Below are 12,972 nucleotides of genomic sequence, written 5' to 3'. Positions count from 1 at the left end.
GTCGCACTGAATTTCCAGTTCACTAAGCAATGCTTGCAGCCCCTTGGCTGACTGACAAATCAAAGCTTGGTCATCAGCAAACCTAACTGATTTTACGAATTTTTTGCCCACTTTCATTCCTACCTCCAGTTCTTCCCATGCCTCTTTAATCATTTCCTCTGCATACAGGTTGAATAGCAACGATGATAATGGGCAACCCTGCCTTACACCTCTTCCTAACACTGCCCATCCCGACTCCCCGTTCCCCGCCCGCACCTGCGCAGTCTGAGACGTACATATTGCGGATTAGCCTCCTGTCCCTCCAATCTATTCCTATTTCCTGCAATATACTATTTAGTTTTTGTTAATTCACTCTATCAAACGCTTTTTCGAAATCTACGAAACAGGCAAATACCTCCTGGTTGTGTTCTTTATTCCTCTCGATTAAGAATCTCATTACTGCAATGGCATCACGCGTACCTCTCCCCTTCCTAAACCCAAACTGATCATCCCCTAAGTGATATACATCTACATCAATACCCTGCAAGGCACCAAAAAGGTGTGTGGCAGGGGGTGCAGCACCTGGAGGAAAGGGTAAGGGATGAGGGGGTTAGAGTTTTGAAATGGATGGGGAAAGGTGGGGGGAACCTGCAAAAAATATATATAAATATAATCGTATAACCATGCGCAGCCGCTACCATGTAGGTTGATACTTACTATGTCGAGCCGACTCCAGGGGGATTTCAATTACAAGTATTTTGGTCTCTTATTGTTCTTGGAAAAAATGACCATTTAAATCTGTCTGTCTTGCAGTCAATCTCTCTAATCTTATATTCGTGATCCCTCCGCCCGTAATACGTTGGGGTTCGTATTATGTCCTTGATGTTATCGGAAAAGGACCCATCTTTAAATGTTTAGAATAAGTTTAATTTATATTGTAAACGCCGCTGTGTAAGGGAATCCCAGCCTAAATTTTCTAGCAAAGTAGTTACGCTCCTGCGTTGGTCATAACAATTTTTGACAAATCTAGCCCCCCTCCGCTGAACTCGATCTAATTCTGAAATCAAATTTATCTCTTGAGGATCCCATATACTGGCTGCATACTCTAGGTGGGGCCTGACTAGGGCAAAAAAACATCGTTCCTTCACTTTTTCGCCACATTTACCTAGCACTCTTTTTAAAAAATCCCAATTTTTTATTAGCAAGACCGCATATTTCCCGTATGTGCTTTCCCCAGGACAGATCGTTAGTAATTGTCACACCCAAGTATTTAAAGGAATCTACCCTCGCGATTTCGGTTTGCTTCACTTTGTAACTAAATAGGAGGGTGTTACTCTTTTCCCAACATTGTAATATTACGCATTTTTTCAAATTTAATTCCAATTGCCATTTATCGCACCAAGTCTGAATTGCATTTAGGTCGTTAGCTAACGTGACTCTGCCATTGCGACTTCGAATGTCCCCAAAAATCACCGCATCGTCAGCACAAAAAGCTCATAATCATTATCATTTGCCCTACTCTGTATCCTTTTGTTTAAGATCCTGAGAACAACTTTAGCTGCGTGGGGTATCAAACTTATTATCCTGTAGCCCTCACATGATGTAGCCTTCTCCTTTTTCGGAAAAGTAATTAAAACTGATCTCACAAAGTCTCCCGGCCAGATTCCTTCCATAATAGATATACGAATCAGTCCATTAAGCCTCTTCCTCCAAAATTTTGCTAAATATTCCAATAGTTCCACGGGAATGTTATCCAACCCCACGGCCTCATTTAGTTTCATCTCACTTAATGCCCTTTGTACCTCATCGTCAAGTATGCCTGGACCTAAGATATATTCCTCAACGTCCTTGTTCCTTTTCTATGTGTAACTTTATTGGGCTAAGTTCTTTATTATTACAGTTCTTCTACATACTCCTTCCATCTCTCTTGGATCTTTCCTGTGTCAACTATTACCTTACCCGCTTTATCTCTAACTGATCTTCCACTGCTTTGCTTCCACTGCTTTGCTTCCACTGCTTCCACTGCTTTCTCTAACTGATCTTCTAACATTGATCTTCCTTTCTTACTTTCCGATAAATATTTAACTTTGTTATACAGCGCACCAATTTCACCCTTCCTCTGCAGACTTTCCATATCCTCGCAGTGCGTCTTCCACCATGCTTCTTTGCTTTATTTGCTGCCCGCCTCAATTTATTTTTTAATTTTTTGTACTTCATTTTGCCTAATTCTGTATTTACCTTCTTCCATTTTCTCCGCTCATCCATCTTTGTAATCATCTCATCCATGATCCATGTTTTCCTAAACCTTTTAGCGTTAACGGTTCCAATATTGTCTTTATCGGCTTTCGAAAACCATTTCTTGATACTTTCCCATTTTTCTTCGAAAATACTTAGCTCTTTACCATCCTCCATGATATCCTCTACCTCCTGTTTGTATTCCTTCCTTTATAAACCATTTTATGCTTCTACATTCCATTTTCTAACTCGCCGCCCCTGCCTTATCTTTTTTAAACGGACCCTTAATTTCAAAACAATTATAATTGTGATAAGAGTCCGCATCCGCTCCCGGGAAGCTGTGCGAATTTATCACAATGTTCCTAAATCTGTGTCTAATCAGAATATAATCTACCTGATACCTATCTGAGTCACCAGACATTTTCCCTGTCTCCTTCAGAACTCAACTGCTTTCTCCCCGCGGTCATTCCTCGTGCCTAAATCGTAGTCGCCCACCTTATCACCATCTCTTCCTTCGCCTACCGTCGCATTCCAATCGCCCATCACTCTCAAATGTTTCCCTGTGGGAACACACGCAACTATGTCCTATAACTGATCGTATATCGTATCGACCATTGCTTCCTTATTGTTGCTCGTTGGCATGTATACCTGAATAATAACCAAGTTCGTCGGTTCTGCTTTTATCTCTACTAGTAACAATCTATCCGTTACTTGCTCTATGTTGACTACGCTTCTTTCTATCCCTTCATTTAGTACTATGGCAACCCCTCTTTGGCTCTCGTCCCCGTCGTTGTATATTATTCTATACTGATCACTCCAGTAATCCCCGCTATCCTTACATCTCACCTCGCATCGACCTAAAATATCTAGATTTCCCCTTTCCATCTCTCGCTTAACATTCTCCATCCATTCTCTTCCTATTTTAACTAATTTGTCTTCTTCTTCTGTGTCTTCTATCCCGCTGCCGCCGTTTTTCTCTTGCAAGGGTTTCATGGGATGACGACCTTGGAAGCCTTGCCTTCCCCGGTGCTGGGCACGGCACAGGGCCGATTGGGCCGAGTCCCGTAGTTGCTAGGCATAAACATCTTTCTAGTGACCATCATTTGTAACTTAGGAATGATAATTGAGGAGGATTCCCGTTACCTTCCTCAATAGTGTTTTTAACGTGACACCATCACTTATTGGCCGCCCCAATGGGATCAGACGCCATTACAGCCACCTCACTCAGGAGCATACGCTGCGTTGACTACCTTTCGTCTGGCTCCTAACCTTCGACCTATCTGGTATGGGTGATCCTACCAGGAGCAATAGTTATTACTCCCACCAGCACAGCTCTGGGGTCATCGGAACGTACAAGCCTTTCCACCACGTCAAGGTTGTAGTCCGGGGTGGTATGTATATACATATACATACATACATATATGAATATATATATATATATATATATATATATATATATATATATATATATATATTTTTTTTTAAGGTAATCTACCGGTTAAGGTAGATTTTTGGATGGACACAACTACCTAACAAATATTTTATTACTCCTAAAAAAACACAAAATCCATCATCCTATTCTATATCAGGTCCCTCTTCATCTTTGAGTACTTACTTCCTCCCTTCATCCCGTCCAACATCCCTATCCTGTTCCTTCCCTTTCCTCTTTTGCCCAAAATTCTACCTTCTATCACAGTCTCCAACATTCCACTGCCGGTCAAAACCCCTTTCATCCACTTTTCCTGCCTCCATAGGATTTCTCCCAACAAACCCCTCTCTTCGCCCACCATACCAAGTACTTCTTCATTTGTTTTCTTCTCTGTCCATTTCACCTTCTCCATTCTTCTCCACACCCACATTTCAAAAGCCTCCAAACTACGTCTATCCTCCTGCTTCAATGACCACGTTTCCGCACCGTACATAGCTACGCTCCATATCAAAGTTTTTACGAGTCTTTCCTTAACATCCTTACTCAAAGTCCCTGTCATCAACTCCCTCCTCCTTGTGAAAGCCTCTTTGCCTAGCGCAATTCTTCTCCTTATCATCCCACTACTTTGACCGTGTTGGTCCAAAACACTACCGAGATACGTAAACTGTTCTACCTGCTCTAGTTTTTGCCTTCCTATTTTAATGTTAAGCTTGGCCTTTCTCTTTCTAGAAAATCGCTTAACCTTTGTTTTATTAATATTGATTCTCATCCCATACCTGTCGCACTGGTTTCCAATGCACTCAGCAATGCTTGCAACCCCTTGGCTGACTGACAAACTAAAGCTTGGTCATCAGCAAACCCAACTGATTTTACGAATTCCCCGCCCACTTCCATTCCTACCTCGAGTTCTTCCCATGCCTCTTTGATCATTTCCTCTGCATACAGGTTGAACAGCAACGGTGATAATGGGCAACCCTGCCTTACACCCCTTCCTAACACTGCCCATCCGGACTCCCCGTTTCCCACCCGCACCTGAGCAGTCTGAGACATGTACAGGTTGCGGATTAGCCTCCTTTCCCTCCAATCTATTCCTATTTTCTGCAGAATACTCATTAGTTTTTCCCAATTCACTCTATCAAACGCTTTTTCGAAATCTACGAAACAGGCAAATACCTCCTGGTTGTGTTCTTTATTCCTCTCGATTAATAATCTCATTACTGCAATGGCATCACGCATACCTCTCTCCTTCCTAAACCCAAACTGATCATCCCCTAAGTAATCATTTGCCCTACTCTCTATCTTTTTGTTTATGATCCTGAGAACAACCTTAGCTGCGTGGGATATCAAACTAATTGTCCTATAGTCCTCACATGACGTGGCCTTTACCTTTTTCGGAATAGGAACTAAAACTGATCTCACAAAGTCTTCCGGCCAGATTCCCTCCTCTTAAATACTACGGATCAGCCCATATAGCCTCTTCCTCCCCAAATTTTCCTAAGCATTTTAAAAGTTCCATGGGAATGTTTTCTACCCCCACAGCCTTATTTAGTTTCATCTCCCTTAATGACCTTTCTATCTCGTTGTCTAGTATGCCTGGACCTTAGCTGTCTTCCTCTACGTCATTTTCTTTTTAATGTCTAACTTTGTTGGTCTGAGTTCTTTACTATACAGTTCTTCTATATACTCCTTCCATCTCTCTTGTACCTTTCCTGCGTCAACTATTATCTTACCCGCCTAATCTCTAACTGTTAGCATAGGTCTTCCTTTCTTACTTCCCGATAACGATTTAACTTTGCTGTACAGCGCACCGATTTCACATTTCCTCTGCAGACTTTCCATATCCTCGCACTGCGTCTTCCACCATGCTTCTTTTGCTTTATTTGTTGCCCGCCTCAATTTATTGTTTAATTTTTTGTACTTCATTTTGCCTAATTCTGTATTTACATTCTACCATTTTTGCCGCTCATCCATCTTTGTTATCATCTCATCCGTGATTCATGGTTTCCTAGTCCTTTTAGCGCTAACGATTCCAATGGTGTCTTTTGCGGCTTTCGACAATCCTTTCTTGAAACTTTCCCATTTTTCCTCGATAGTACTTAGCTGTTTACCATTTTCCATGCATACCTCTACCGCCTGTATATATATATATATATATATATATATGTGTGTGTGTGTGTGTGTGTGTGTATAAACACACATTTGTAGATTTTCAAGCCATAGAAACTCAAAGAAAGGACGCTCACATATTTTGTTTTGCCGTTTTTATGCGTATGCATTATAATTTTGTGAAAGTCTCGCGGACGTGAATAACAATTTATATGAATTAAGCATTAGTTGACGAATAGAAAAGCACAGAAACACACAAAAAAAGAAAAGAAACTCAAGCGGTTTCGAATTTTTGGATTATATTCTCATTTACACTATAGCATTAAAGATTGTAAAAATTTTTTTAGTTTAAATTTTTTGAAAGGTTTCTGGAAATTCAAAAATACTGCATTAATTTCGGTTTTGTTTTCTCCCGATCCAACTAAATCGTGAATTAAAATACCCAATTGTGTTTTGCGAGATGTGCTTTTTCTAAATCCATGCTGGTTGTTGCTTAGTATCTTTCTACTATTGAGAAATCTCATATCGTTACTAAGAATAATGTGTTCAAATATTGTGTAAGAAATTAATTTTAATGAAACAGGTTGAAAATTAGTTGGGTTATCCCTGTTGCCGCCGTTATAGATGGCAGTGGTATGGAAAGCTTCCAGTCGCTAGTTAGTAAGTCTTCTTCTATCAAATGTAGAAAGACTGTTCCTGTAAACGGGGCAACATCTTTAGTTAATCCTTTAATATTCTATGCATGTATTTTTTCTGGATCTTGGGCTTTAAACGACGGAGTAGATATTTTATTTCTTTCTTGGTTAGCGTAATGTCGCTCATGCGTTCCCTGGGTGGGTGCGGAAGCTGTTTCAGGACGTTTGTGTCTTTATTGTGTCTTTAAAAAGAAAATAGTTTTTTCTTCTGCATATATTTTATTGCTCAGGACCTAAGTTGCGACTTACAAAGCAAATTAACTTTACCTGATGATGACTTTTTAAGTCGACACCGAAGTTCTGAATAATAAAATATGCGTGGAAAAACAACGGCTTTTCTTTTTCGGTACAGATGGACGTTTACCTTTTATTTCTCTACAATAGGACCACAGGGACTTTGAATTTTCCCCGATATTTCTAGATATTTTCAAGATATTCGCCTAGTATTTTTGATTTGAAGGATTTAAGGACTTTGCGCATGATACCTTTTTTATCACTAAATTATTTCAGTTTCTGTTTGGATGTGTTCATATAAACTACATCGTTAGTTTTTCAACTCTTTTCTAAATCTGATTGTAGCCTTTTTGCCTTCTTAATGTCGACGTGACTTCCAGTGGTACAATCTAGATTCCTTACTATTGCATTTAAGTCGGTATGGAATATGCGTTTCCATTCAATATTTCCAAGTTTTCTCTCTATCGGTTGTCAAGGTTTTTGACTTAAATTATGGTAAAGGATCCATGCTGCTTCGGGAATCACTCCTGGGTTGCGTCGCCTAGGTTGATTTTCAGACAAAGTAGGTCTAGCAATTAAGCTGTACGACGGCAATCATTCCCGGAAGCAGCATGGATCCTTCATCAGATAGACAACGCGGAAGCCTTAGGATTAATTGAAATCTGGCTTTGTTCTAAAGAGTTTTTGCGAATATATGAAGGAGTTCTTGGAATGAATCTCTTTTTTTTTGCAGATTTTCCTACGCATTACGCGTCCTAATCAATTGACGGTAGATTATAATCACCAGCGATTATAATTATACGGCTGCTATTTTTTTGCTGAGAAAAAATATTTGACCATCTAGATTGAGTAGAAGATCTGTGCTAGAATGTGAGGGTCCTTTAAACGAGCCCACGATTAGGCTTCTATCGTCCTAGTCCTTTATGTTGCATCAACTGCTCACCATGTCATTTCCGTCTTTTTCATATCGTTGGGTCTGACATGTGATTTTACTGCAATGAATCCTCCTATTAAGGCTGCCCCTTCTGTAAGTTGTGAAAGCGCTAGAAAAAACCTAATTGTTAGCTATATCTTCCGTGAGCTCTCCCTCAATTCCAGCTACTATGTCTGCCTTTACAATAAGAAAAAAATGTTCAGTATTCGATCTTTTTTTTCTTAAGCTACGGGAATTCAATGTTGTGATTTTTATTTGGTCTATCACTTGTATTTGAGGGTTTTCTGCACGCGCACAAAACTGTTTGGCGAGGATTCGTTGATCCATATTTCATTCACTCACCTTACTATCTTTTATGTATTTTGAGGCACTTAAGTTATTGACTTTATGTGGGTTGTACACCGTTTTAACGCAAGTTTTTATTTGTTCTGTTATTTTTGAGACCTGAGAGTCAAAGCCCGATCTGAAGTGACAAAAAGCGCTGTTTCTTACTTCATTTTCCCTAATATATGACCTGCGCTCTTCACTACCAACTATACTTAACCCTGGAAACGTGTTTGTGTAACCTACACGCTACCAACTGCGATGCCTCGGCAGTCAACGCCTTGGGACACATTATTGTTAGTAACGTGATGGAATTCCTCGACACTCCCGTCTATTCTTCCATCTAGTAGAACAAACGGATCCAGAAAGAAGAGATGATGTGAAACGCAGTTGGGTCATGGTGTTCTATAATTGGGGGAAAGAAAGAAACAATTAATGCGATATTTTTGGATTTCGAACAGTCCTATGATAAAGTTGCACTTACTGAATTGATTCACAAACTGCAATGGTACGGAATTAATGACAAAGTAATACACTGGTTTCGGGACTTCCTTACTGACCGTATACAAAGGGCAGTGATAGATGGCTATACCTCCAGTTGTTTGATTGTAATAGCCAGTTTCCCATTAGGTAACGTCATAAGACCACTTGTATGTCTTATATGCAACAATGATATCGCGTGTAAAACAAGAAGCAGCATTTGCTGACAGCACTGCAATCTACACGGAAAAAGCGAATGATTCACATCGTCAATCACTTATTGCTGACTTAGAAACATTAAAATATAGTGTAAAGAATGGGGGCTGGAAACATATACGGAAAAATGCTCCGTCAATCATTTCTTAAACAATAGAAAACACAACCAAACTTTACCAACTTACAGAGTCAACTAAACATGATCCGATAAAATGGAACGTGCATAGGATAAAGTATGCCAAAGGGTCAAAGCTGGATGTATTACTAAAAAGCTGGATATTACTAAATATATTTTTCCCCATTCCCAATTTAGCATGTGCTCACACTTAGCATTTTTCAATTCTGAAAACAAATTCGTATCCTGAGAAATTTAGGTCAAATTAATTTCATTAATTGGTAATATAAATGACTACGAAAAAATTATGCGTATTATTCAGCTTTCATTAAGTGAGCAGTCATATTTTATCCAAAAGTAACTTCTTAGAAAAATCGCAAATGTTTTACGGAGACCAATTTCTAACATGGACAATGCTAAATGCTTTCACAAGGTCTCAGACAATAACCTCCTAATGCTTGTTCCTATCAAATGACATCCATGTTTTAACTAGCTATCATATCATGGAATACATTTTGCTTTTAAATTAATACACACAACTGTTTAACGTAAAGATGATATTTGAAACACATATCCCTGTTTTTATCATGAACTGCCGACTCAGTCTACAATCTGCAGTCGGCGAATTCGTTAGAATACGTTAAATTTGACAAGGGCTTCAAGCGAAACGACCGTGATTTCAGATGCTCCGTGACAAATATCGTGATAGCACTTTTCAAGGGAGGTGACCAGATGGAGGATCCTAGGATCCGAGGGGGAAAGGACCATTCGAAATCGGGAAAAGATGTGCAAAATGAGGTTAACAAGACAAGATTCAGGGCAAGTTCCCATCTCCCTCGCGAAGATAACTCTTCCCTCCCTCCCGCCATCCCCTCTCTTCTTTATTTTTGCGATTTATATTATGACGCGGCCATGATCCATAAAAGAGTGGACGATTTCTTCTTCGCAGGAGAGAGAGTCATTCGAACATTCTGAATTGTGTTTTATTTTTACGCCCTTGCGACCTAAAGTTGTCTCCGTCGCTCGGCCGTAAAGGGAAGCTGGCTCTCCCGCAGAAGTGCGCCCCCGGGGCCGAGGGACAGAGTCATGATGCGGCGGGGGCAATATAAATAAATAAGAACGAGGAGCGCGCGTGTAAATAAATGAGAAGGAAGCTGGAGCGTGCTGCGAGGAGAGGGGAGGCATGCAAATGGAATGGGGGCGGTGGGGAGGAGGGCGCCATTCGGCCTCCGGGGCGCACAGCAAAGAGCTGAGAAGCCAGCCAAGAGGATTTAACGGATATAGCATTGCCATTTCCACGAGGAAGTCGCTGTTTCTTGAGGAAAGTGCAGTGTTATTTCTGCTGAATCGGGAAGAAGTCCCGCAGAGTGGGCCCATCAGCAGTTTCTCACAGGGAAATATATCTCCCCACACAGACTCGTATTTCTTCGAGGAATTTCGCGGCCCTCTAGAGCAGGGAGGGATTCGGAGCGTGGATTTCGAGTGGGTGGTTCGAACCCCGAGGCCACTCCCTCTTCCAAACAATGCCCTCCTGGCCGATCGGATCTCCCCGGCCGCATCCATCATCTTCCGTCGGCCGCTGGGGTTGTGCGCCGTTGTCCGCACAGCTGACTGACCGGCCGCCTGCCTCTTTATCGCTCCTCTCTTTCATATCGGTGCTTTCAAAAGTATCCCAAACTTCACGATAATCTGATCATGTTAAACGCAATCGCTGCTGCAGCTGGGAAACGTCAGAGTTGACCGGTGTCCCACGGTGAATTTCCTCATCAGTTCATTCGTGAATAATAAATGAAATTCCACAAAGACGAAGGGCGCATTCAACTTCCACTTTTCCATGGAATTGTGAATTATACTTCCTTTGCAAATTATTAATGAGAGGATGCAGCCGATTGGTTCTTCTATCGGCTGTTTCCGCGCTAGACCGAGAAATTGTGCAAACGATTCTTCGAATTTGATCGTTCAAACGGCGACCAAAAGTGTGACAATCGTCACAGGCGACGAAACCTGGGTTCAGGAAACGAAACCCGTAGAAAAACTGAAATCATTGAAAGTCACGTCGGAAGAGGGGGGTAACTCAAAGCAGTTTTAAATCACCGAGTCCGTCATTCAAATCACATCGATGAGATGGAAAACAGACGCCACTCGAAATTACGATTCCACAGCTGTCTTTTGAGAGAAACCCTTGCCGTTTGAAACCGTTGCCGGTAAAAACACTGCAGGAGAACTTGTAGAGGCATTTATCAATGAAAAATGCCGCATTTCGAAGCGAGCCCTACTTCAATTATTATTCATTTCACGCACGTTGAATATCTGAAGTTACATTGAAATATTTAGGGCTTCTCTAATTTCTTCAATAGAGATAATGAACAATAAAATTGCGCTCTTTTTAGAAATTGTAATTGCGATCACGCTTCGCGGGAGCGGTCATTTGGAGTGAGAACAGGCCTTCCTCGATAACCAAGTCACCAAAAGGTAATTTGATGTACGTAACCGAGGTCGACCACCCCGCGTCGCTCCTCCCAGCACTCCGACATCCCAGTCCCCCAGCAGGCGAGGAAAGGGTGGCACTCACTCTGGCTAGTGGCTGTGTATAGGGTAATCGCCAAGCGAGGAGGCGGCGCAGAGTTGTAGTAGAAAGGAGTTAAGAGTACGATGGAGTGAGGGGCGTAGGCCAATGGAGAGCGAATGTCTTGCCCGCGTGCTTACTACGATTGGGGGCGGGTTCCGGGAGGGTGGGAAGGAGTATTGGCACAATGGGCTTGGTGAAGAAGTCGTCATTCTCGTTAAAAGAATTTCACAAATTGATTTTTCCTCATTTTCGTAAAGAAAATATGTCTCGCTTCACGCAAATGTATCAAAAGCCTTGTGTTTAGGAACATACGAGAGGTTGTACAAAAAATTGAATGGAAATATGTACTTATTGGTTGGTTTAATCGATCGAAATCGATTCATTTCCAATAGTCAGATGCTCTTAGATTCGGAGTAATTCCTTAGAGAGAGGTGGCAGCAGGGAGTATTGACACCATTAGAATGCTCTTATGGGAACGAATGGCGTCTTGGGCGCAAGAAACGGGCCACCTCGTGAGCCAACGGGGAGGGGCGGGGCGGGAATAAAAGAGGGCGAAATATGAGCCGACGGTGTTTCCAAAGATCACATATCATTCCAGCATCCACGACGCGCGGGTTGCTACGACACGCCGAGAGAGAGTGGGTCTCATCACCGTGCCTCAGAGGATGAGGACCTCACGGCAGATGTGGGCGCTGCTAAACCAACGCCATTCACGTCTAGATGTGCCTCTCAATAAAGTCAAAACTGTACAAATTAGGACGCTACACATCATACGACACTGCACTCGTAAATAATAATGCCATAAGTTTCTGTTCAAATAAAATAACACACACTCTGAGCAAAAAATGCTGTTCTTCTTTTATTATTGTTACGTGGCAGTGGTAATAGTTATTAGGTAGGTGGTTGCTCTTGGAGATTCCTGTCAGTAACTAGCGGTAAACCTCGGGAACGAAATATTTAATCTTGTCAATTAGTAGATCAGTCATAAAAAATAATGGGATAGCCTAATAATATAGTCCTCCGCAATTGCACTGCTAATTCTCATTACTTGCATCCATAATAAAATAGAAACATCGTGCAAATTTGCTGACGGAAGTTGCAACTAACTCAATGTACTAGCCGATTCCAAAAATAAATTCTACCGCCACTATTAATAATACAAAAAGACTACTGGCTTTGATAGAGAAACTTTTTCAATCCATCGAAATCGTCACAATTACATAAACACTTGCGGTAAACATGAAAAGTAAAAACGTAAAAATTGAAAGAAATATGTGTATTCTATTTTATGTTGAAAAAAGAGGATAATTAAACATGTTGAGTTCATATTCAACTGCAAAAGTAGATTGAATATGACGCAGTACATTTTAAAAAACACTTTGACAAATTTCTCTTACTACTCTTAAGAAGGGAAACGGGAAAAAATCATTTTCTTGATTCCATTTGCTGATAAACAGACGCGCGAGTCATTTTTTCAGAAAATAATTCCGTCTGATTTCAATATTTTTCCCAATTTTTTGGATAATAGATACTTTTACGTAGTTCATCTCACATTGCGTAATTTTTCCCTTTCACCACTTGACTACGTAACTCCGTCTACCACCACCATTCTAAGTCTTTCCCAAGTCTTGCATGCGCGGGGGCCAAGAAATTACT

At 41.1% G+C, this 12,972-nt stretch overlaps 1 protein-coding gene across 1 annotated transcript in view; it reads right to left on the bottom strand.

Moving 5' to 3' along the window:
• LOC139687203 (uncharacterized) overlaps positions 1-12,972 on the bottom strand; it is a 270,420-nt gene that overhangs the window by 140,574 nt on the left and 116,874 nt on the right. The window lies entirely within an intron of this gene.

The sequence above is a fragment of the Hetaerina americana genome, unplaced genomic scaffold (assembly GCF_022747635.1).
Source record: "Hetaerina americana unplaced genomic scaffold, ioHetAmer1.1.p SCAF_18, whole genome shotgun sequence".
In the NCBI taxonomy this organism is placed as follows: Eukaryota; Metazoa; Arthropoda; class Insecta; order Odonata; family Calopterygidae; genus Hetaerina; species Hetaerina americana.
Note: the sequence above shows the minus strand (reverse complement) of the source record. Positions and strands in the feature narration are given on the sequence as shown.